The sequence below is a fragment of the Ascaphus truei genome, chromosome 1, assembly GCF_040206685.1.
Source record: "Ascaphus truei isolate aAscTru1 chromosome 1, aAscTru1.hap1, whole genome shotgun sequence".
NCBI lineage: Eukaryota > Metazoa > Chordata > Amphibia > Anura > Ascaphidae > Ascaphus > Ascaphus truei.
This window is the reverse complement of record NC_134483.1, coordinates 324,101,234-324,124,415: the sequence shown is the minus strand read 5'-3', so window position 1 is coordinate 324,124,415 and position 23,182 is coordinate 324,101,234.

Genomic DNA, 23,182 nt, shown 5'->3' with positions numbered 1-23,182 from the left:
AATTGCAATGTATTGGCATTGTATTTGCTATGTTTTTTGTGGGCAAGACAAGGATGTTGCTGGTGAATGAGACTTCTTGTTGATAAGGTCAGTAGTACTTAATTTATTTGAATATGCTAGTTAATGTTTTTAATAATGGGCAAATAATCTATTATCCCTATATGGATAATAGTTATTTTGCACATTATTGTACTGTAGGTGTTGGGGGGGGGGGGGGGGAGGGGAGGGAATGTTTTGAATGTATAGGCCAGGTTTATTTTTTTTACATTCAGGATTTGTTCCGTGGTTCCGCGTGAGGTCTCTGGAGACCACCTGCGGGTCTCCTCGGGTATCTCACGGGTATCAGGCTGGCAGTTCCACGGGTGACACATGCGGGGATGAAGCGGTGGCCTCACATCTGTGGGGGCACGGTGGACCCGTAGTCTGCGGGGTTGAAGCGGTGGCCTCACATCTGTGGGGGCACCGCCGACCTGTAGGTGCGGGGATGAAGATGTGTGGTCCCACTTCTGTGGGGGCACCGCGGACCCGTAGTGAGCACCCGTGAGTTCCCCAGACCCCCGTGGGAACCACCCGAGGCCCCGCAGACACCTGTGGGTCTGACCCGGGGCTCCCAGAAATCCTTGGGCCTACTGTGGGAACCCAATTGTGGACCACGGTGACCGAAGGAGACCACCTGGGGGCCATGGTGCTGGCGGGACGCACCAGCAGGCCTCCAGAACCTGTTTGAAAAGGGCTGCTTGTACCCTGTAGGTCTGTCAGGTGCCCCGCCAGCCCACCGGGGACTCGCGTGGGGCTGCGTTATGAACCCTGTATGTAAAAGGATAAATCTTTTATTTATGGGGGGGGACAGGGGGTGGGTAATGTATTTATTAAATATAATGATGTTTATTGTGGGTCACTGTATTGTTTTTATTGTGGGTACTGGGGGTGGGGGGGGAGGGTGTTCCCAAACGGTATGTGGGTAGGCCTCCCTTGTGGGTAGTGGGTGAGGGTGGTTAGGCCTCACGGGGTGGGGGGTTAGTGTGGGAGGGTATGTTGGCATCCCGAGTGGTGGGTGAGGGTGGGTTAACCCCTTAATGACTGTAGCGGTTAATAACCGCTATGGTGATTAAGGGGTTAGGGGACATTACTTTGCATGTTTTCATTCTTGTGTCTGTTTTTCAGCAGCGGAGGGGGCATGGGCAGGATGAAGAGGAGGATGGCCTTCATCGTGGCAACCGGTAATGAGTAAGTGCTATATGTATTTAATGTCTTTATTCTTGTTTTTGTATTTTATATACACAGGGGGTGTATGTTGTTTATTGCCATGTTTATTGGGGGCAATTGTCCCAAATAAAAATGCTATTCTGCCTTAACCCTTCGTTGCCTTAGCGGCTATATGCTATGGTAATGAAGCAGCGTTTCTGTATTTTAATAACATTGTGCAGGATCAGGGGGTCACCTGAGCTTTAATTTGTGGCTCAGAGACCCCCTGCTCACTGTACAATATTATTAAAAATACATTCATGCTGCTTCGTTAACGTAGCACATAGCAAGCAAAGGTAAGGAACGAGTGTTTATTGATATGTGTGTTTTATTTATACTGTAGATGTGCAGAGGGTCTCCGGAGCTGAAGCGCTTTAGTTTTAGGTCTGGGGATGCCCTGCTTCCCGAGATACAGGCCCCTTTATGGGGTGCCGGTATCCCTTTGCTTGGTTTATCGAGACATTTAAATGCAGAGGGATACCGGCACCTCATAAAGTGGCCTGTATCTCGGGAAGCAGGGGGTCTCCCGACCTGAAACCAATTAAACCAATGCGGTTCAGCTCCTGAGACCCCCTGCACATGTACACTATCAATAAAAATGGTTTTTCAATAATTTTTTATGTGCCGATGTTTGCGCAGAGAGAGCAGCGGATCTCTCTCTGCTGCAAACACATCTCGCCAGGGGATGGCTTCTCGGCAGCTTCTCGCCAATCAGCCGTCTCGTCACCGGTTACTCGCCATTTTATCAAATGATGGTGGCGCATTCATTCGCCAGGGATTCGGCCCTCCCTGCATACAGCGAGGTTAACACGCCAAAAACCTGGCGAATTGAAACCCTGGCAAATGCAATTTTTCAGCCCTTTCTGCATAAGCCCCTGAGTCTGATAAACTGCCCTTTTGGTATGTTATTGATCCACGCCGGGTTGTGATGACTATTGGCATGTAGATAATTATTTGCTTGGACCGATTTGAAAAATGTTTTGGTATGTAGTGAATTGTCCATAACATAAATAACTAAATCTAAAAATTCTATTGAAGTGTTATTTGATGTAAAAGTAAATTTTAAATTAAGTAAATTATCATTCATATAATCTTGAAATGATTCCAACTGTTGTATCGAACCTGACCACATTTTCTTTATTTGGTCAGGTTCGATACAACAGTTGGAATCATTTCAAGATTATATGAATGATAATTTACTTAATTTAAAATTTACTTTTTCATCAAGTAACACTTCATTAGAATTTTTAGATTTAGTTATTTATATTATGGACAATTCACTACATACCAAAACATTTTTCAAGTCGGTCCAAGCAAATAATTATCTACATGCCAATAGTCATCACAACCCGGCGTGGATCAATAACATACCAAAAGGGCAGTTTATCAGACTCAAATGGAATAGTTCAACAGCAGAAGCAAGAAGGTATCAGGCAGTGGATAATTTAAGAGTATCCCCTCTTATCATGGCTAGTCAGCTCCAGACGGGTATTCCCACTACAGTTACAGTGTTCATATGGGACCTATTCATTCTTAATCTTAGAATCATTTTTTGTTATTGATGTGTTTTATTAAATGTAATTTTACCTATATCAGTCACCTGTTTGTTCTCAGCATCTGTTGTTTGTATTGTGTGTATGTGTGTTTGTATCCATTTGTTTCAGTTAATATACAGGATTACGCTATGTTATTTCTTTTATTTTCATTTCATGTTTAATATCCATACGTGGAGCTCTTCATTGGATCTGCAACATCACCGAATCTGGTTGTATATAACTTATATTTTTTTATATATACAGTAGAGGCAATGTTTATTCTAACATTTGCTTTAAACTAGCCGGGTTACATTCTGGGTATGTGCTGGGTATGTTCTGGGCTAGTTTGAGGCACGTTTAAGGCATTTCTGCATTGACTAACGACCCATAGGATTAACACAGCAGGGATCCCTGGCAGTCCAATTCAGTTTGAATGGGACTGCCAGGGACCCCCGCTGTTAATCTGATAGGCCATTAATCAATGCAGAAATCCTGGGGCTAGTTTAAGGAAAGTTTAAGGCATGTATTCAGAATGTACCTGGGTGTTTCCTGGGTCTTTTGGGGAATTGCCACTGGTTTTTGTTAGAATAAAAGTTGCCTCTACTGTAGCTGTGTTTAAGTGCCGAGCGCCAGAGATATAACACTTTTTCCCATCAATCTGTCTGACCTGGGGTCAGAGTTATATCATAGGCAGCTAGCCCTCATTTTCTAGAAATTAGCGCTACCTTATTGTTTTTCTGCTGTAATCAAATGGATGTATAAGGTATGGCCTTAGATTTATAAAAAGAACACCAGACTCTGAACTATTATACTACCGAACCAATAATGGGAAAGACAGTTGAAATAATATGAAAAAAAATAAATAATGATATATCTAAATCTTAATAAATGGTAACAATCTCATAATAGAAAGATAACTCCCATTAATGAAGAAAAAGGAACAATATTCATTTAAAAAAAATGAACTAATTCCCAGTCCTGATTGATGCCTGCAGGTTGAAGAGTGTTCATGCAGAATATCCAAAACATTTCTCACCTGTTGAGCATGCCCAGTCTGTCACCCCTCTGAGGGGGCACCGGGACATGTTCCACAGCCAAGAAAGTGAAATTCTGAATACCTCCCTGAGGGCAATGAAAAAAGTGTCTTGGCACTGGATGTGAGGGATCATGTTTCTTAATTGCTCTAACGTGTTCCATGATTCTCAATTTGAGGGATCTAATGGTGCGACCTATGTAGTGCCGGCCACACCCACAATTTAGAATATAGATGTTATAGGAGGAATTGCAGTTAATAAATGTTGACATTTTTATATTCCTCCTAGGTTTCACACAATCAATGCTTTTGAACGGGGTGACATACTGGCAAATTACACAACGTCTGCATTTATAGAAACCTCTAGGAATCGAAGTGATATTGGACAAAGTATGTGAGGAAAACAGACTCGGTGAAAGAAAGCCTGCCAACGATTTGGCTTCACTAAAAACAAATTTAGGTCCGTCATTAATAAAGGGATATAGATCTGTGTCTAATCTTAAGGTGTCCCTATGTTTCTGGACGTTAAAGCATATAGAATCAGCTTGTCTACGTTGTTGTGTAATGAACAGGGGGACATTATCATGCAAAATCTGTTTGGAGGCGTCTCAATGTCTATACCTTTTCATTTGATTAGAAAAAAGGTCAGATCTGACAGCATTATATGCCTGCATGACATGAGATCGATTATACCCTCGAGTCAAGAACCGTTGGACCAGATCCTGAGACTGAGTATAGAATGCCTCATCTGTGGAGCATAATCGTTTCAATCGCACAAATTGTCCTTTAAGTATACCCTTTTTGAGGGGTCTGGAATGGTTGCTATCAGCCTTAAGAAAGGCATTGCGTGAATTCGGCTTCCTATATATGTCAGTTTAGATGGTTCTATTAAGATCTATGTACAGCATGATGTCCAAGTATCAAATGTGATGGAGATCAATATTATAAGTGAATTTAAGATTATATTGATTAGTATTGACTGTATTAAAGAAAGTTTCAAACGTGAAAAAATCACCATCCAAAGTAAAAAGCAGATCGTCAATATAGCGTCTGTAAAATGTAATGTGATTTCTAAAGGGATTGTGGTCCCCAAAAATAAAGATGGACTCCCACAACCCCATAAATAAATTTGCGTAAGAAGGTGCAAAAGATGTGCCCATAGCGGTGCCTTTAATTTGTAAATAAAATTATGAATCAAAAGTGAAATAATTATGTGTCAAAAGAAAAGTGATGGCCAACCACATGATGTACTTTTTTGGTGGTACCTTATACATCCATTTGATTACAGTTATATCGTATGGACTAAGTTTATGATGATATGGTTTATAATTATTAATTTGTTTCGTTTTTTGATGTTGATGCTTATTTTGACATCTAGTATTATCAGATTAGGTTTTGCACATCTTTATCCACTGATTAGTATATCTATATCCCAAGAGTTTATTATCAATGTTTTCTTACATTAATTTTTTCAAATTTCTTTTATTTATAGATTTTATGCACTATCTATTTAGTTTGTTTATAGTTTAAGGATGTGTCTCTCATATATATTATTTCCTTTCAAGTTGTTTAATCAATAACTATTCTATTTTGTTTTCATTATGTACTTCTTTATTTATTTATCCCTTTCTTTATCTTTTATTTTATGTATTTTCTCCCATGATTTTATATTTAATTGTTTGTGTATCTGTAAGTTAGTTTTTTATCAGATTATTCACTTTCATTCCCTTCACTGTCTTTGTTCTTTACCCTTGCCGTTATTCTACGTTTTTCTAACTTTTGTTACTTTGGTCTGCTCCCTGACTGGGTGGTTTGTCCAGATTAGGCTTCCGTATTCTTACCTGTTTTTTTTCACTTACCAGAGGTCGTTTTCTGGCGCGAACACACACCAATCCAGGGAACAGACAGGGTATTTAAAGATACTTAATACCAGCAGGGTCACTCTTTCATAAAGCACCCACCGGGTGTGAAACGCGTCAGAGAACCCCCTCCCCTCTCCCCTCCCCTTTTTTTGTGCTTTGCTGTTATGCATTATTAAATTAATAAATATTTTGTATTGGATGCCAGATTCCAGCCCTATATTTTTTCTGCAGTGATCAGTCTTTCAACGCAAAAATCTGGCTAAAGCCAGTATCATACTTACCTTTGCTATAAAGGTAAACAGGGTGCGCAAATTCCCTGGTGTGAATATAATACAAATTACACATATACATCTCTCTGTCAGCCTTACACATTCACCTACCATTCAATGGAGGGTGATGTCCAGACTGACACTGGGGTGTATTATACCTGCACTAATTGGAAAATTGGTAGGGGCTCAGTAACTGCCATGTAAAGCAGATGAGCCAATAAACCTACCCCTATATATATATATATATATATATATATATATATATATATATATATATATATATATATATATATATATATATATACATATACATGTAGTGGTATCAGTACCGTGTTAGTCGAGCTTCAATAATCAAAAAATAAATAGATGATACCGTTCTGTGGCTAACGAAATGCTTTTATTTGTTCGAGCTTTCGAGATACAATGATCTCTTCTTCCGGCGATGTTACAATGAATGAAGCAAGCAAAAGCTATACTATATACAGTGTCTATTGGAATGTTATCTGTGCTGGTCCTTCCCCCGGTGTGGATGTGTTTTATGGCTGGAGGTGTCAAAAGGTTACTGAAAGCAAGTGATGAAAGAGTGTGTATGTGTATCACTGTAAATAAAAATGAATGGAGAGCCCACAGTATATACAGTGCTTTACAAAAGGTGTGTGTGCAGTGGGAGTGGATAGAGTGGTCCCTATTGGTGTATAGGGATGGAAAAATAAGGAGAATAAGTATGTGTGAGAGACAGCTGTGTGTGCATACATATAGCACAGTATGTACAGACATGGCCTGTAGCGCTCATGGGAAGAGAGTTCACTTGTGTCAGTAATGACTCAAAAAATTTCGATCTCTGTTTAGGCCACTGCTAAGTGTCCCGAACAGTTGCATAAATTTGTATTCATGCAACCGTCTCTCTTTCGGTGTTTTAAGATTACCTTTGAGTATGGCAACCCTCAGATCGTTCATCTTATGGCCAGAGTCAGAGAAATGTTCGCCAACAGGACTGTCTCTTGTTCCGCGTGTGATGCTGTGGCAGTCTTCCCAACACTTTCTGCCCATGAGCGCAACAGGCCATGATAAAATTTAAATCTGGCGATCTGTCATTGGAGGGGGGAAAGAAGGAGAATTAGTTAAAGAGATGCACAGTAAACAGTGTAAAAAATGAGAAATGGCCTGTGTGCATAATGTATTGATATTAAAAAAAAAGAATAAAATACGACAGCTTGAACTGCAGGTTTTTACCTTCATTATAGACTTTGCCAATCGGTTGGTGCCAAGCCACTGCCATTCCCGTATTCTTGAATATACACGTATTTGACAGGTGACAGCGGGCCTGCTACACCTGTAGTTGACAGCTGATGAAGCTGGAAATCTTTTTGGTACATGCAAGCTTGCTGGTATCTGTACGTGAAATCCTGCTCAGGCTGCAGGTATCCAGGCGGGGACAGATAGCAAGGGTTGCCGGTCACCAGGTTTTCACTGACGGTCGGACCGTTATTAAAAGCAGGTGCTGGTGCCGGAGCTGTTCCATTCCCGGCCTGGGACTGACGAATCTTAGTTGGTTTTACCATGACCTTTCGCCTTTTGAAGTCTCCATGATCAAAGATACTGGAAAAATCTGTCAACACACACCAATACCCTCCTCTAACTCCATGTGCAGGAGTAATACGAGAAAAACACGGATCGATACATAACTTTTTCCTTATTGCACGCTTCCACATACGAACGTCTGGTGAAAATTTGTAAAAGTCATAATTTGAGATAAAATAATGATAAGTTTGACCAACTGTGGCCATCTTATCATCTGCTGCATTCATTGCGGACCATATTAAATAAGCGTACGTTATGTCGGGCTTTTTGCACACATACTGCGGTGTACTCATTGCAGGACAGGAGAAATCCAGTACAGTTATGTAAAAAAGACACTGTGCATTGAGTTTTTATTATGAAACGCCTACATTGATACAGTATCGTAATTTCTTCCGTAACAAGGTCAATTCACAATGGACCACTGTGGTTTTTTTTAAACACCTGCAAGTAGATACATTACTGTAGAACATTAGAATTCATTACAATTCATGAATATCTGCCACCTAGTGGATACGCGAAGAATTGCCCCCAATTAAATCCGAACCATTATAATTAAACCGATCAAATGCGGATCTGCCGCGAGTGCTGGGCGGCGCGAATGCGGCATGAATGCGGCATGAATGCGGCATGAATGCGGCATGAATGTGGGGATACCCAATTTATTGCGCGTGAAGTTTTAAAATAAATCCTGGCACAGCAGTATGTAATGTTTACATACAATTATAAAATTGCTCGATTCTTATTCTGGTTGTAAACACTCAATGATAACATGTGTATATATAAACAATGACATTTATATGTAAATGTCCGTTCAATGTGAATTCATAAATGTTAGGTCACAGATGGCTATTACATTTTTTACACTCATTGCAAATGATTTTCGTACCTACTAAGTTCCCATACAGCCTATCATAATACTCAAAAATAGCAGTAACAAGGACTTTATTCTCTTCATCGTTGAATCGTATATTTCGGGTTTTTTCTACTGTATCTGCTTTTTACACCAAGCTGCAACCACTGAGCTTGGCTGCTGCTGACTGGACTCCCCTTCTTCCAGTGCAACAGACTGCAGGAGCCTACCACCATCACCACCACCACCAGTCACCCCATCACCAATCACCCCACCACCAGTATACAATCTCGTGATGATCATCCCACAACGCCACTTTTTTTTTAGGGAGAAGTAGACCAGATGGCCCCAAATGGCAAATTCAACATATAATTACATCTGAGACAACCCATGTTATAGAAATGCTTAAATGCTCCTGTGGATACATTTATATTGTGAAGATAACATAACAACATAATATGTGTTTTGTTGAACATCATGGTAACATAAAGAGGAGACAGAGGAGACCATAACCTTGCTAAAACGCTAAGGAACCCAGACATAATGTCTCATCAATGTGCTTCATGGGCAGTGAACACATATCACACATAGGACATGGTAGGGATATTGACAAATTGCTTTTACAGTGTGAATACTGTATGTGTGAAGATTCACGCTGAAAAATATTCACGCTGAAAAGCTTAAAACAACGAGACCTAAATTATGATTTTGAACTCACCTGTTTTCTTTTAATTATTGTTTTTGGATGTCTCTGTGATCTGTAAATATTGTTTTATATACATTTTTAATACTTTAATGTGTAATAGTATATGACAATAATCAATTTTGTATCCGTATTATGTCTGTATTTTGTATCTTTAATAAAGGTGCATGTATGCACTGAAATGTTGGATACTGTTATGTCTTTAAGTCCTTAAACTGACTATGACTTAACTAACTCGACTTGCTATTCATTTTGGTGTGCTTGACTGTAGCTCTATTACTGTATATGATTTTTCTATCTTGACCAATGTAGTGTAGTCTATAACACCCTCTCAAAAAAATTTCATTTAGTCTTTCCATCATTTCTAAACCTTGTGTATTTGGTCATCTCAATTTGCTGGCACTGTATTCATCCTGAGTACTTTACTATGCTAATATGATTTATATATAGCATTGCCCATGTAATTTATTGAACTTAATGACTGAAAAAAATAGGCTGTCTATGTATGATTCAGCTTCAGATAAAACAAATCTAAATTCAGCAGAACAAGCTGTTTAACTACTGTAGTTGATAGTGCCATAGGTGAATTGACAGGATCTTTGACGTGATGGTGTCCTTTCTTTTTTATTAACTGGCAAGTCACATAGTGAAGGGAACAGTGCATCCCTGAAAGCACCATCATTTGACCAATCTGCTGCAGAAGTGCAGGGAATAGAGGCTACCCTGGTGGCCTCAGACACACTGTGCATTAATAGAACATAAGTGCTCATGCAATGGCAATGGATCTGCGGCAGCTGTTTGTTTAATGTTTCATGCTTTTAGCCACATCTGCTCCAAATGATTGTTAATATTGCAGTGGCATCTACCAAAGAATGGCTCTGTCAGCTTTGCTGATCATCATTCTGACCCCTGTAACATAGAAAGACTAGTTCACCCACTATACTTGTAATAATCTTTATCTTTTTGTATTCTACCATTTCTCATAACACCTCAATCTTTTGCTTTAACCTCACAACAGACAGTTCTCTTCAAGGAGAAAAATTGCATTAATTTCTAGCACCTTGTCCAGCAATGTCAGATAACAGTTTATTCATCCCCTGGCCCCTGGATGACATTGAAGCATATCAACAGTGACAAAAGTATATTGAATAATTATCTTGAAATTAATACATTATCCCAAACTTAAATAAATGTCATCTGATCAATATATCTTAGAATGGAAAGGGAAGAGAATGTGAAGGGCATCACTTCATTATTCATTAATTTCAGAGTAATGTAGGCAGATGAAATGGTTATTTCAGAGCATTGCTATTATACTCACTGGCATTTTAAATAACTCCCACGCTTTAACAGTATATATTCCCTTGTCAAAGTGGCTTATAGCACTTAACACTTTACACTCAGCATATATCTGTTTCGAACAGTCTTAGTAGAGGACGCAAGGACTTTAGGACAGTTGTACTCTAATTGGTAAATTATACTGGTATATGTCCAACTAAAACATCTGCCAATAAATCTTAAATTCTTCTTCCTCCAGCTGGCCTGTTTAATCCATATGCACAGATCAAGATAATTTGTCTATGGTGTTATTCAGTTGTAGTCAGTTATTCTTTTTCAGTGTACTATAGGTTTACTACTCTGGATGTGCTCAAATAACTTTTTGTAGCTGCTAAAAAAAAATAAGGGGATGATATCAGGCTTGTTTAAATGTCTGCGTTCAGCCTTCTTCACGTTTTGTTAAATTATTTCTCTATACCAAAAATATGAAAATTACATACTTACAAGTATTTTCACTTTTTTTTTTCCACTTTTTTTTTATTGAGAACAACATACATCCAAATGATAACGACAATGTCATAGGCACATGACATGATTTTTCAACTGAGTTAAACAACATGTTATCCCAAAATGGGTATTTTTCAGTTGGTGGGGGGGGGGGGGGGAAGGTCTAAGGGGGGGAGGGGGCGGGAAAGACATATACTGGGGTGTGTGGGGGGAGGATGGGGGAACTCTGTTTTCTTCTTCCCTTTCCATCAGTACGAGGACGGCCTAATTCAGGCCTTGTCCTAGCGGGCCGCTCCAGGGGTCCCAGGTCTTCCGAAACTGTGGCAATTTTTTATTGAGCATTGCTGTAAGTTTATCCATGGCCATGACCTCGTCTATTCTTCTCAACACCGTGTTTCTCGCTGGGGCTTTGGTGTGTTTCCACGCCGCTTCTATTGAGCATCTGGCTGCGGTTAGGATAGCTGATACTAGTCTACTCGGGGGGGGGGGGGGCAGGTCATCTGTAGGTTTGCTCAGCACGAAGGTCAAGGGGTCCAGGGGGAAAAGAAGCCCCGTAGTTTCTTGTAGAAGCTTCTGGATCTTTGTCCAGTATCTCTGAATCTCCGGACATGACCACCAAATGTGGGCCATGTCCCCCTTTTGGCCACATCCCCTCCAGCACAGGTCGGGAGTGCCGGGGAAGATCTGGCTCAGCCTAGCCGGGGTCAGGTACCACTGGAATAGTATTTTATATATGTTCTCTTTTGTCACTGTACAGATTGAGGTCTTTATGGCCAACTCCCAGATATCCTCCCACTCGTCCATATCTATCTGAACATTGAGGTCCTCTGACCATTTTTGCATATACTTGTGGATTGGGGGGCTGGTTGCCGACTCCATCCCCCTATAGATCTCTGAGATCAGACCTCTCTGGTAGGAGGAGATGTGGTATATGTGGTGCTCAGAATCAGACCGGTAACTTCTGTAACATAATTGTAATTGAGACCATAAGCTTGGTGGTCTGGCGACGACGGAGTGCCCCTCAATAAAGCAATAATGCGTAATAGCTGTAGGTGAAGTGACAAGTGGAGTCAGTTGGGACAGCCACTGTGATGTACACAATAATCACCCTAACAGTATATAAATGAAGGAACTATGTCCATTGAATAGCAGGGTTTAGATAAGGCACATTGGCACTTTACCTGCGCATCCGGGGGGGCACTCTCAAAATCAGTAGCGTGCAGTCCATCAGATAAGAAGTCCAGAAGGGTAGTTGGTGTAGATAGAGCACAGCTGCAGACGCCCTGCAATGTGAAGCAGGGAAAACAAAACCAGGCCACTCCGCAGTAGTATCAAAAAGTGTATTAAGCCAGCAAACACATACAGGGAACAAAAATAGAACAGATAGAACGCACCTACGCGTTTCGTACAATAGTACTTTATCAATAATATAACTATTGTACGAAACGCGTAGGTGCGTTCTATCTGTTCTATTTTTGTTCCCTGTATGTGTTTGCTGGCTTAATACACTTTTTGATACTACAGTACTGCGGAGTGGCCTGGTTTTGTTTTCCCTGCTTCACATTGCAGGGCGTCTGCAGCTGTGCTCTATCTACACCAACTACCTCTCTGGTAGGAGCACTTGCCGCAAAGGGATTCAAACCTGGTAAATGGGGGGAATTTAGTGTTTGGGGCTAGGGATAGAAGGAAGTGCCTAATTTGCAGAAATTTGAACAGATGGAGACCTTGGTGGTTATGTTTGTCACGGAGTTCTTGGAAGGAGAGGATCTCCTCGTTTTTCAGGAGATCAGCAATCAGCCTTATACCTAGACCTTGGAATTGGTCAAATTGTTTTTTGGAACACCCAGGCAGGAAGTGTGGGTTTCCAAAGATGGGGGTAAGTTGGGATGGGGTAGCTAGCAGGCCATATTTCCCTTTGTTCTTGAGCCAGCGAATCGCTGTGGTCCTCCCTCCCTTCCCACAGGAGACCAGAGATGGACCGGGAGGGTGGCAGGTGCAGCATGATGTGATTCGATCGCTAGCCAGCAGGTGGAGGCCGGGTCGTAGTTCCAAACCACATCCTGCTTCAACTTGGCCTCCGAATAGTATCTGATCACGTCGGGGACCCCCCACACCTCCTCTTGTCTTGGGGGACAACATCACAGACCTTGGTACTCTTGGCCGTTTATCATTCCAAATGAATTGGAACATAAGGGCCTGGATATGTTTCAGGGCTGCGATTGGGACGGGGACAGGGAGTGTTTGGAAGAAATAAAGAAGTCTCGGCAGGACGTTCATTTTTATTGATATCATTCTTCCAAACCAGGAAATTTGGAGCTTTATCCATTTTTCCAGGTCTTTTTTTGATTTGGTCAAACAAGGGGGGTAGTTGGATTGGTATAAGGAGCTATAGGTGCTTGAGATTCTGACTCCTACGTATTTAATATGGGTAGTGCTCCATCGATTTTTATAGTTAGCTTGTAGGAGTCTCCATTCCTGGTCTAATAGGGATACGTTTAGAGCTTCTGACTTGTCCATATTGACTTTGTAGTCAGATACTGTGCCGAATTGGGATAGCAATCTTTGGAGATTGGGGAGGGAGACGTGGGGTCCGCGAGGGTCAGGATCACATCATCAGCAAATAAAGAGATTTTGTATTCTGTTTCGCCAATTCTAATAACTTTAATGCTCTGATCTTCCCTAATTGTGGCCACTAATGGTTCAATTGTTAGGGTGAATAACAGAGGGGAAAGGGGGCAACCCTGCCTGGTTCCATTTCTGATCTTAATGGGGTCCGAGAAGCCACCTGAAATTTTTACATGTGCTGTGGGGTTTTGGTAGAGGGCTCTAACCCCCTGCAGGAAGGGGCCACTGAATCCAAATTTCAGCATAGTTTGATCTAGGAAGGACCATTTGATTCTGTCAAACGCTTTTTCTGCGTCAAGACTAAGGATCATCGCTCTGGTTCCCGTGAGGCGCACATGGTCTATTATATCCAATTTTGCGGGTGTTGTCAGAGGCCTGTCTACCTGACACAAATCCTACTTGATCTATATGAATGAGCCGTGGGAGAATTGGGTTGAGCCTGTTTGCCAAGATCTTGCTATAGAGTTTTAGATCGGTATTCAGAAGGGAGATTGGCCTATAGTTGCCACAAAGGAGAGGGTCTCTACCCTCCTTGTGGATAATTGCCAGGTTTGCCGCGGTGATTGTAGAGGGGATCGGTTCCCCTTGCAGGAAAGAGTTGAACATATCTAAGAGGTAGAGGGAAAGAATCGGCAAGAATTTTTTATAATAAGCGTTGGTAAACCCGTCCGGGCCGGGCGTTTTGGCTAATTTAAGGGAACCAATGGCTCCTGATAGTTCCTCCTGGGAGATTTCTTTATTTAGATCGTCTAGTTCTTTGTTCGAGAGGGATGGGAGGTTACAGTGCTCTAGATATTGAGTAATTGTCTCGAGGGATGTCGGGTCATGGTAAGTTGTAGAGGTCCGAAAAAAAATCCGCAAATTCCTGAGCTATCTCTTTCTCCATATATGAAATTTGACCGTTTTCAGTGTAGATTTTAGAGATTTGTGATTTGACTCGGGTGCCTCTGAGTTTAGTGGCCAAGAGCTTATCGACCATCTCAGTGCTCTCTCTACCTCTTCGAGTTGGGTATGTTTGAGGGCTGCTCTAGTTTGGTTTAGTTGTTTGAATATTTTTTTGGAGGCTGTGTGCTTATGCTGTTGTTCAAGTTGCGCAATCTTATCTGTAAGGTTTTTTTGAAGCTTGAGTTTCTGTTTTTTCTTATGGGCCGCGACTGAGATTAGGTCGCCCCTGATTGAGGCCTTATGGGCCTCCCACAGCATTGCTGGAGCCGAGACTGACCCCTTATTGATTTGAAAAAAGATAGAGAGTTTTTCTCTGACTAACATTACTGATTCTGGGCAGTGGAGCAGGGAGTCGTTTAGCTTCCACTTGTATGGGTTATTCTTTACGAAGCGCAGAGAGAGTGAGTTCAATGGGGGCGTGGTCAGACCAGGTGATTGGGCCTATATTTTTGTGGGAGGATGCCTGGAGCCTAGAAAAGAGTCGATCCTCGAGTAGGACTGATGGGGGAGGAGAAGAAGGTATAGTCCCTTTGACCTCCATATGTCTGTGAGGGAGAATTCTGCCATTATGTCCCTAAATTTTTTGGCTTTCTTTTTGGCTTGAGTAGTGTGGGATGTAGCTGGAAAAGCGGGGGGGAGGAATTCTAGGGGTTGTTGACCTATCCTGCGTGTGGGAGGCCACCATGTTAAAGTCCCCTCCGATAATTAGGGAAGAGAGGGCCTGTTGCTCCAGTGAGTCAAGTAGTTTCTGGAGGAACAAGGGTTGGCTTTCATTAGGGGCGTAGATGTTGGCCAGTGTTACGGGGAGCCCGCAAGGGTGCCTTGAAGTATTAGAAATCGACCCTCTGGGTCAGATTGAGTTTTGGTTAGGACGAAGGGGACATTATTCCTCATTAGAATAGCCATCCCTCTTTTTTTGCTTGGGGAAGACGCAAAAAATGCTTGGGGGAATACGGTTTTGAATGTGTTTGGTGGCACAGGGGAGTTATAGTGGGTTTCTTGGAGAAAGATGATGTCTCCTTTTGTTTTTTTAAACTCTATAAGTGCCAGTTTTCTTTTTTGGACTCAATTGAGACCTTTAACGTTGAGCGATATTAATTTTATAGCAGACATTTGAAGTCTAGAAGCTTTCTCAGAGCTATAAGCTCTGAGGCTCTTGGATTTCCCACGACAAGAGCGGGTGGATCTGGGGCCCCTGAGGGGGTGTGGGGGGGAGAGGGGGAGGCTGAAAAGGCCCGGCACCTAGTTCTTGGGGACTGGTAGGAATCTGGTGAGCAGCAAAAAAGGTGTCAGAACAATCTGTCTGGGTAAGGGTAGGGGGGGGCGGACACATGAGGAAAGGTGGGGGTAAGCGGGCCTTCAACGAGCCCTGAAAAGATAACCTTACTCATTGAAATGAGGAAGGTCAGGGGTTGAACACCATGGGGGAGACTTCCGGGACACAGAACATGGAATGGGAACGGTCAGAGGTTTGAGCACCCTCTGTAAAATGTAACAGTAAAACCGCTTACAGAAAAACTTTGACAGGTGAGGTAGGACAACAATTCTTAAAAAATCTTTTGTGTGCCTGGATGCTTGGTATGGCCCATGGACCTGAACCTGTAGAGGAGGGGGGGTGAGGGAGGGATGGGGGAGGGGAAGAGGAGGGGGTGGGAGGAGGGGGGAGGTGGAGAGGGAGGGTGTTGGGTGCGGGGGGGTGATGGAAGAGGTGGGGGGGAGGGGGGGAGAAGGGCACTTTTGAGTAGGACGTGTTAGGATGTGGCAAGTTCTAGTTGGTGCAGGGGGTGGAGGGGAAGGGCAGGAGAGGTGAGTATTTTAACTTTTAAAACTGTTAATGGAAGACATGGAGACCTTTCAGATCTATTGATTTGTCAGGGCTACCACCAAATATGTTTTCTCTCTAACAATTATATAGAATGAGCCCCTCCAGGTGTGGTTATTTATTATCCTACAGTGGAAGGCTCTTAGCAGAGTGTGGTCACCATTTACAAAGCAGGGCTGTTCCATAAGACACTGCCCAGTGCCGGATTTGTTTTTTTCCCCCTATTCAAGTAATTAGCCTTTCACATTCAATTTATTCACTTTATTAGGGTTTTGCAAGAGGTGTATCCATTGTTTGTAATGCAGTAAATGGACATATTGGGGCCTATGCACTAAGCGTTCTTTAATAAAATCCCTGGGCCATTTAAATCGCCGGTTTTGTGAGCGTTGCTATCACGGTATTCTGAAAGCCTCAATTGCCTGTGATTGCAAAATTCAGAAAACGGTCAAGTAGGCAGCGGCGTCAAGATCGCCTCTCTGAAAGGGCCTTACCGGGTGAATCCTTTCAGCTGCAGAGAGAGCTGCTCAGAGAGAGCCACCTATCCCTGCGCAAATCTCACCCGAAATGTATGGTTTTTTTTAGTGTAGCCCTGACTGCCCTCCTCCTGGCAGTAAGCCCTAGAAAAAGCAGGCTTGCCAGGAGTAATCATGGGTTTCCCCCACTTCTATGTAGCCTCAGTGAGTCACAGAGAAGGCGGTGTAACCAGGCCTTGTGTCCAATTAGTGACACGGGGTGGTTCCTGCTTTCACCTGTACTTAATGAGCTGCACTTCCTAAAGTTAATGAGTTGCCTCTACTTTGAGAGAGGCAGGTCTACCCATACTGTACCAATCTGTGCATTGCTCTGTCAGTTTGTTGCTCTCCCTTAGGGGATAAGAGGGAGATCATTACCCTTACTCTATTAGGGAGTAAGGGAAGAGCTAGAACTGCTCCTGGTGGCCTTTGGCTGGGAGTGAAGGTCCAGGGACATCCTGAGGGTGAAGGCCCTAAGCTCAAGTGTCCAGTGGTTGCTGTGTATGCTGTGCAGTGTACAGTGAGAATAAAGTGTTCCAGTTGTTCATTATACTGTACCTCCTTGCCTGAAACTGAAATCTATCAGGGGGGAGATTAAAGAGTTCTCTTGCAGGGATTTCACCCCTCATCCCTGGGGTCTGCACGAGATGGAGGCGCTGTCACCGTGAGTACGAATCAATTATGTCCTGAAGCCTTTTCTGATATCCCCTACCACTATGCGGGAGACTCAGATAAACTGTAAAACAGCAGGTATGCACCACACGCCATGTAGCAGCAGTGTAATCTCCTAGAGGAGGCGGGGGAAGATGGGCTACATTAATATAAATGTTATTACTAGTGTAGATGAGCAGGGGGTCTCCGGAGCAGAACCACGTTGATTTTAGGTCTGGGGACCTCCTGCTTCCAGAGATACAGGCCCCATTATGGGGTGCTGGTATATCTTATGCCTTTTGTTCCCTCGGTCACATGATATGGGACATTTAAATGCATAGGAGATACCGGCACTCCATAACGGGACCTTCATCTCAGGAAGCAGGGGGTCCCCGGACCTCAAATCAACAAGGTTTTGCTCCGGAGACCCCCTGCTCATCTACACTAGAATTAACATTTATAGTAAAACAGCTGCTACCGACAATAATCATTCAAAAAATTATTGTGGGTGGTCCCCGCGGGTGTCAGGTGGTCCTCAGGTTGTCCCCGCGGCTGTTTGTGGGCCCTCAGGTGGTCCCCATGGGTGTCCGGGCAATGCCATCTTAATGCATGGGCCGTTGCCCGGGGGCCCCACGAGCATAGGGGCCCATGTTAATCTTTGCACAGACCAGAATTTAACACTCATTTTCTGATCACCTGCCTCAACATTCAAATTTTTGCTAACCCGGTAGAAGGAGAAAAATTACAACTTGTAGAGGAGAGTTGGCAGGGCCCAGTGTACTGCTTTACCCGGGGGCCTATAATGCGGTTAAGATGGCCCTGTGTCTGAGGGTCCTCAAGTGGTACCCGCGGGTGTCTGTGGGCCCTGGGGTGGTCACTGTGGGTGTCCTAAGGTGGTCCCCACTGGTGTCTGGGGCCCCTCGCGTGGCCAGGGGTGCCAATGTTGATATTAATGGTTTCGGCTCCGGAGATCCCGGCATCCATCCGATACAGAAAAAAACATTTTTTTTCCAAGTCCTCTCTCACCGCTTCTCAGCAGGTTCTCACCACCTTCACGCAATTCCAGTCACTCCCAACAACAGGTAATTGTGGTTTAGAGGGTTTTGAAATAAATATATAAATATATCTTTACTCACACGGCCGTGTGTGAGTCCTTGCAGGAAATTGGTAACTTTGGGGTTAAATTAACCCATCTGCATCTCCCCCCAGTTTTTTTTTCTCCTGCATCACGGACGCGTGATTGACAAAAACGGCTGCTAAAACTGTATCCTGGACTGCACGAGGAGGCCAGGGGTCCAACCATTATGTATGTATGTGAGTCTTGTTTTACCAATTGCTTTTAAAACTATTAAATGTGTTTTAAACCCCACTGACAACGTGCCTCACTTTCTCTACCTACTCCCCCCCCTACTACCACCACTGGGGAGAGTCCCCATCTGATGCCCAAGACCGGGGTTAGAACCCCACGTTGGTTGCAAACAAAGAAGAGTCTACACTGGGGGGAGATGCAGATGGGTTAATTTAACCCCAAAGTTACCAATTTCCTGCAAGGACTCACACACGGCCGTGTGAGTACAGATATATATATATATATTTATTTCAAAACCCTCTAAACCACCATTACCTGTTGTTGGGAGTGACTGGAATTGCTTAAAGAAACCACATTACCGTGTCCGCTTGCACATGGCCGTGTAAGTGTATTTAATATTTTCACCAACCCCCAGCAATATTGTTGTAACCACAATAATTTTATTGTTTTTTATTCTTAAATGTTTTTCTAATCCCACGCTCCCCCATTGCTTGTATGTTTCTATATCTTTGAAAGGGTTCCGGATTAACCCTTCCCTGGGGTTGAAGCAGAGGGGAACTTCATGCTGGCTCAAAGCATCTGTCATAGAGCCGTGGTCTAACTTACTGCCACATTGTAAGCACACCTCATATATTAAGCTTAAGGTAAGCGCCAGGTTTTTTCCTATTGTCTCACCACCTTCACGCCAACTTTTTCCTGGCATAAGAATTCTGTGAGAAACTCGCGATTCTAGAGCCGCGATAGGCCTTGATAACCTAATTGCAGCTACTAGAATTGCACGAGTTTCAGAACCTGCCAATAAGTGCTTATCGCCGCTCGTTCTGCGATTTTTTTAAGGATAACGTTTTGCCGATTTTGTCTTTTATTGCCCACTTATCGAAGCTTACAGAATCGTTGTACCACAGGAATTTTGGGCGATAAGTGATCGATAAGTGGCTTATGAACGCTTAGTGCATAGGCCCAATTGTCTTCAGCTAACAGTTACTCTTCATAAGCTATAAAACCTGTGAAATTATGTTTTTCTTTTTTACTTGGGTGCCACTATGCTACAATATCACAACCTCCATTGTTATGTGCTGTGGAACTAGTAATATTGCAAATAGCAATGACAGTAATAATAGCAAAACTAAAGAAACTCATGAGTGCATTTACATGCATTGAACCATTCCTACTTCACCCCATTGTCACACATTCAGTGAATTGATTGCAATGATTCTTGCTAATCCCATGCAAATATGCACGTGTCACTCTTGCTTCCTACTGTATGCTGTTTGAACACAATTTTTTCCCACAAGCTTTTGCCTGCTGTATTATATACATGCATCTTCTACTGAAAAACCCTAGTTGTAATTAGGCAGTGCAGAATCAGAAATCCCACTCAAAGACAAATAAATCATCCTTTGTAATCATCAGTTTGAGCTTTATTACAGATCCTGCAATGTGAAGGAGATGGTAAATCCTGAACATTGTCTGCTTTTCTTCTAAAGTTAAACAGAATAGACCTCTTGTTCTGTCATTATACTGTACATTACATGGATATCCTTTTTGTTTGCTCCATCATATGTGCAATAGTTATTGTGACACTGTTAGTCACTTACTCCAGTTTGGACTTGGACCTTAGACTTTCTGAAATGTAATTACTCCTCTGACAATGGATCTATAACTTTTTTAATTTTTGCATGTCAAATTATTTGTGCAAACCTTTAAAAATGTGCATAGTATGTATGAAGGATTCAGGTATATGGTGCATAATTCTTGTTTGACATTATTTTGTGTCATGTTGAATACCTACAATTGAAATTAAAACAGAACTATATATTTTCGTATTTATTATTAGGGTTGGTAAATAATGTATCAATTATTTGTGTAATATTATTGATACTAAACATACCGTGAAAATACATTTTGTTAACCTACTGTATTTAATTAAACATCTGTACTGTGTCAAATACATTTTTGGTTAATATATAATAATTTAATTCTACGCTAACACTATTATGAGACTTCTCATGCCTGGATCTGTTAAAACAAGCAAATAATGCAAAATTACCTAAATATTTTGCTTGAGTTTAATGGTTATCCACAAAGCTAATTATATGTAAAAATAACATCTGTTACCAAATATAGCATAGTGATATATGCAGTAGCGAGTATGATAGTAGCGCAGAGATGTGATTACCAATACAGTGCACATGTGCATTGGGAGCAAATTAACATGTAATAAACTTAATGCACATGGTTCCAGCCATATAACATATATCGTATAATATAATAATTATATAACATATAATGGGTAAAGTGGGTTTTTTTATGCTTGTTTTTTTTTAGGTTGCCCATTGACTATGCCCATTTCTGGCTATAGATAAATACAGTGATAGGCAATGCATTTTTGGGCAAATACTTATTTTTAATTGTTGTTTTGTATTTTTGTTTCTTATTTTAAGTTCATTTTGATGTACAGCTCAACCCTGTTATAGCGCGGTCCTCGGGGGCCAACCAATCCAACCGCGCTATAACCGGGGTCGCGATAATTTTTTTTTAAATTGCCATGGTTCACCCGATCCGGAGGAGGGGGGAGCAGGGGGAGGAGGGGGAAGGAGGGAGGAGGGGTAGGAGGTAGAGTGTGGCGCTGGCAGCCCTACACAATCCCCCAGCAGCCACGTGCTTCCCCCAGCAGCTGCACTTCTCCGCCAGCAGCCGCACTTCCCCCCAGCAGCCGCACTTCCCCCCCAGCAGTCGCACTTCTCCCCCCCCAGCAGCAGCCCTGCACTGAGCCCCCTAGCAACCCTGCACCGATCCCCCCGACACCTTGCAACGATGCCCCCCAGCGGCAGCACTGCACCAATCCCCCCCAGCACCCCCACACTGATCCCCCCAGTAGCCCCACGATGCCCCCAGCAGCCATGACACCAGAGGTAGGGGGTAGGTGGGGGGGCTGTGTGTGTGTGTGTGCTGTTTGTGTGCTGCGTGTGTGAAGTGTGTGCGCAGTGTGTGCAGTGTGGAGTGTGTGTGCAAAAAAAAATATTCAGGGTCCACGCTTAAACCACGTTAGAAGCGGTTCCGTGTTATAGTGGATCGCGCTATAACGGGGTTGAGCTGTATTTGTAGTACTTGTTGGTGTTGTTTAGGTGATTGGTTTATTTAATTTTTGTGTTGTTTAGGTGCTTGGTTTATTTAATTGTTGAGTTGTTTAGGTGCTTGATTTATTGAATTCTTGGTCACATGTCTCAGTCATGCCGCTACATGGATTGTAATTATGCTCATTCCTACACGGCCCTGAAAAGGGAAGTTAATCAAGCCAGAACCAAGTTCCAAGTACCACTACATATAGCAGTAACTGATGGAAAGGGTTTGGTGGATTCTAGATGTAGTGAAACACTAGTTCAAGAAGAATTACTTACCTCAGCAAAACATAGAGGCAGAGTCCTGGTACATATAGAATGTATACATGGTGATATCAAAGGGTAGCCAAGTGCTACAGTAAAACTTGCTGTGGCTGGGTATTCAGGGGTTTATGCTGGTGGGAGTCGCCAAAGAATTTCCATATCCAATGATACTGTGTTGTGATTCAGAGTTTTTTTTAATGTATTGTTAACTAAGAAACAGAGGAAACACTTGGGTAATTGTTCCCTTTCGAGGATCCAGCATTGTTTCCTGCCAAGTTCAAGCCAAGAAAAAACAAATTAGATTAGAGAAATGGTAGGGTGCACCCAGGTTGTAAGGGTTGGTATAATATGGGAGACAGAAGTTTCCCCAAACTAGTCAGATACCTGTCTCCCAGGGTATTGGAGAATGTGGAATAAATAAATTAACTCCCTTAGTGGATGCAAAAATGCTAATTTACTTCTCAAACTTCTAGTGGAGCAAAGGAATGAAAATGTCTTGTGTATGATCACATGTCAATGGTAAACGTGGAAATAATAAAAACCCAATTGCAGCTATCTTCCTGTCAGGAATCGGCATTCTCCGCGCTCCCCACATAGAGCACTCTCTTCTCACAGGGAGTCCCTGGACACACAACTTAACCCTACCTTACCGGTCTCCGCGGCTCCCCGCCCCTGCCGCCATCGCGGGATCACTCCCCTCGGCGATTCCTCTGCTCAGCGCCGGGCGTGCCCACGGCCTCCCGCGCGCACACCTGCACCCTCCTCTGGCGCGGTTCACGCGCGTACATGCGTTACGGAGCGTGCTCATTCTGCACACTCTTCTTCCTTTCCCCCGGACCTCAGGCTCCGCCCCCGCATGCTGCATGGGCATACTCAGGTTACCAACAAGACTCACCTGGCTTGTTATGCCTGCACCAATCTGCAGTGTCTCCCTGTAGTGCTTCCTGTCCCGCCTCCGTTCCTGATTGGATCTCCCTGCTTTATCTAGCTCCTCTCTGCTCTCAGTCTTTGCTCGACATAGTCTCTCTATGGAAGTACTCCTGGATTTTCTTAGTATTTTCTCAGGTTC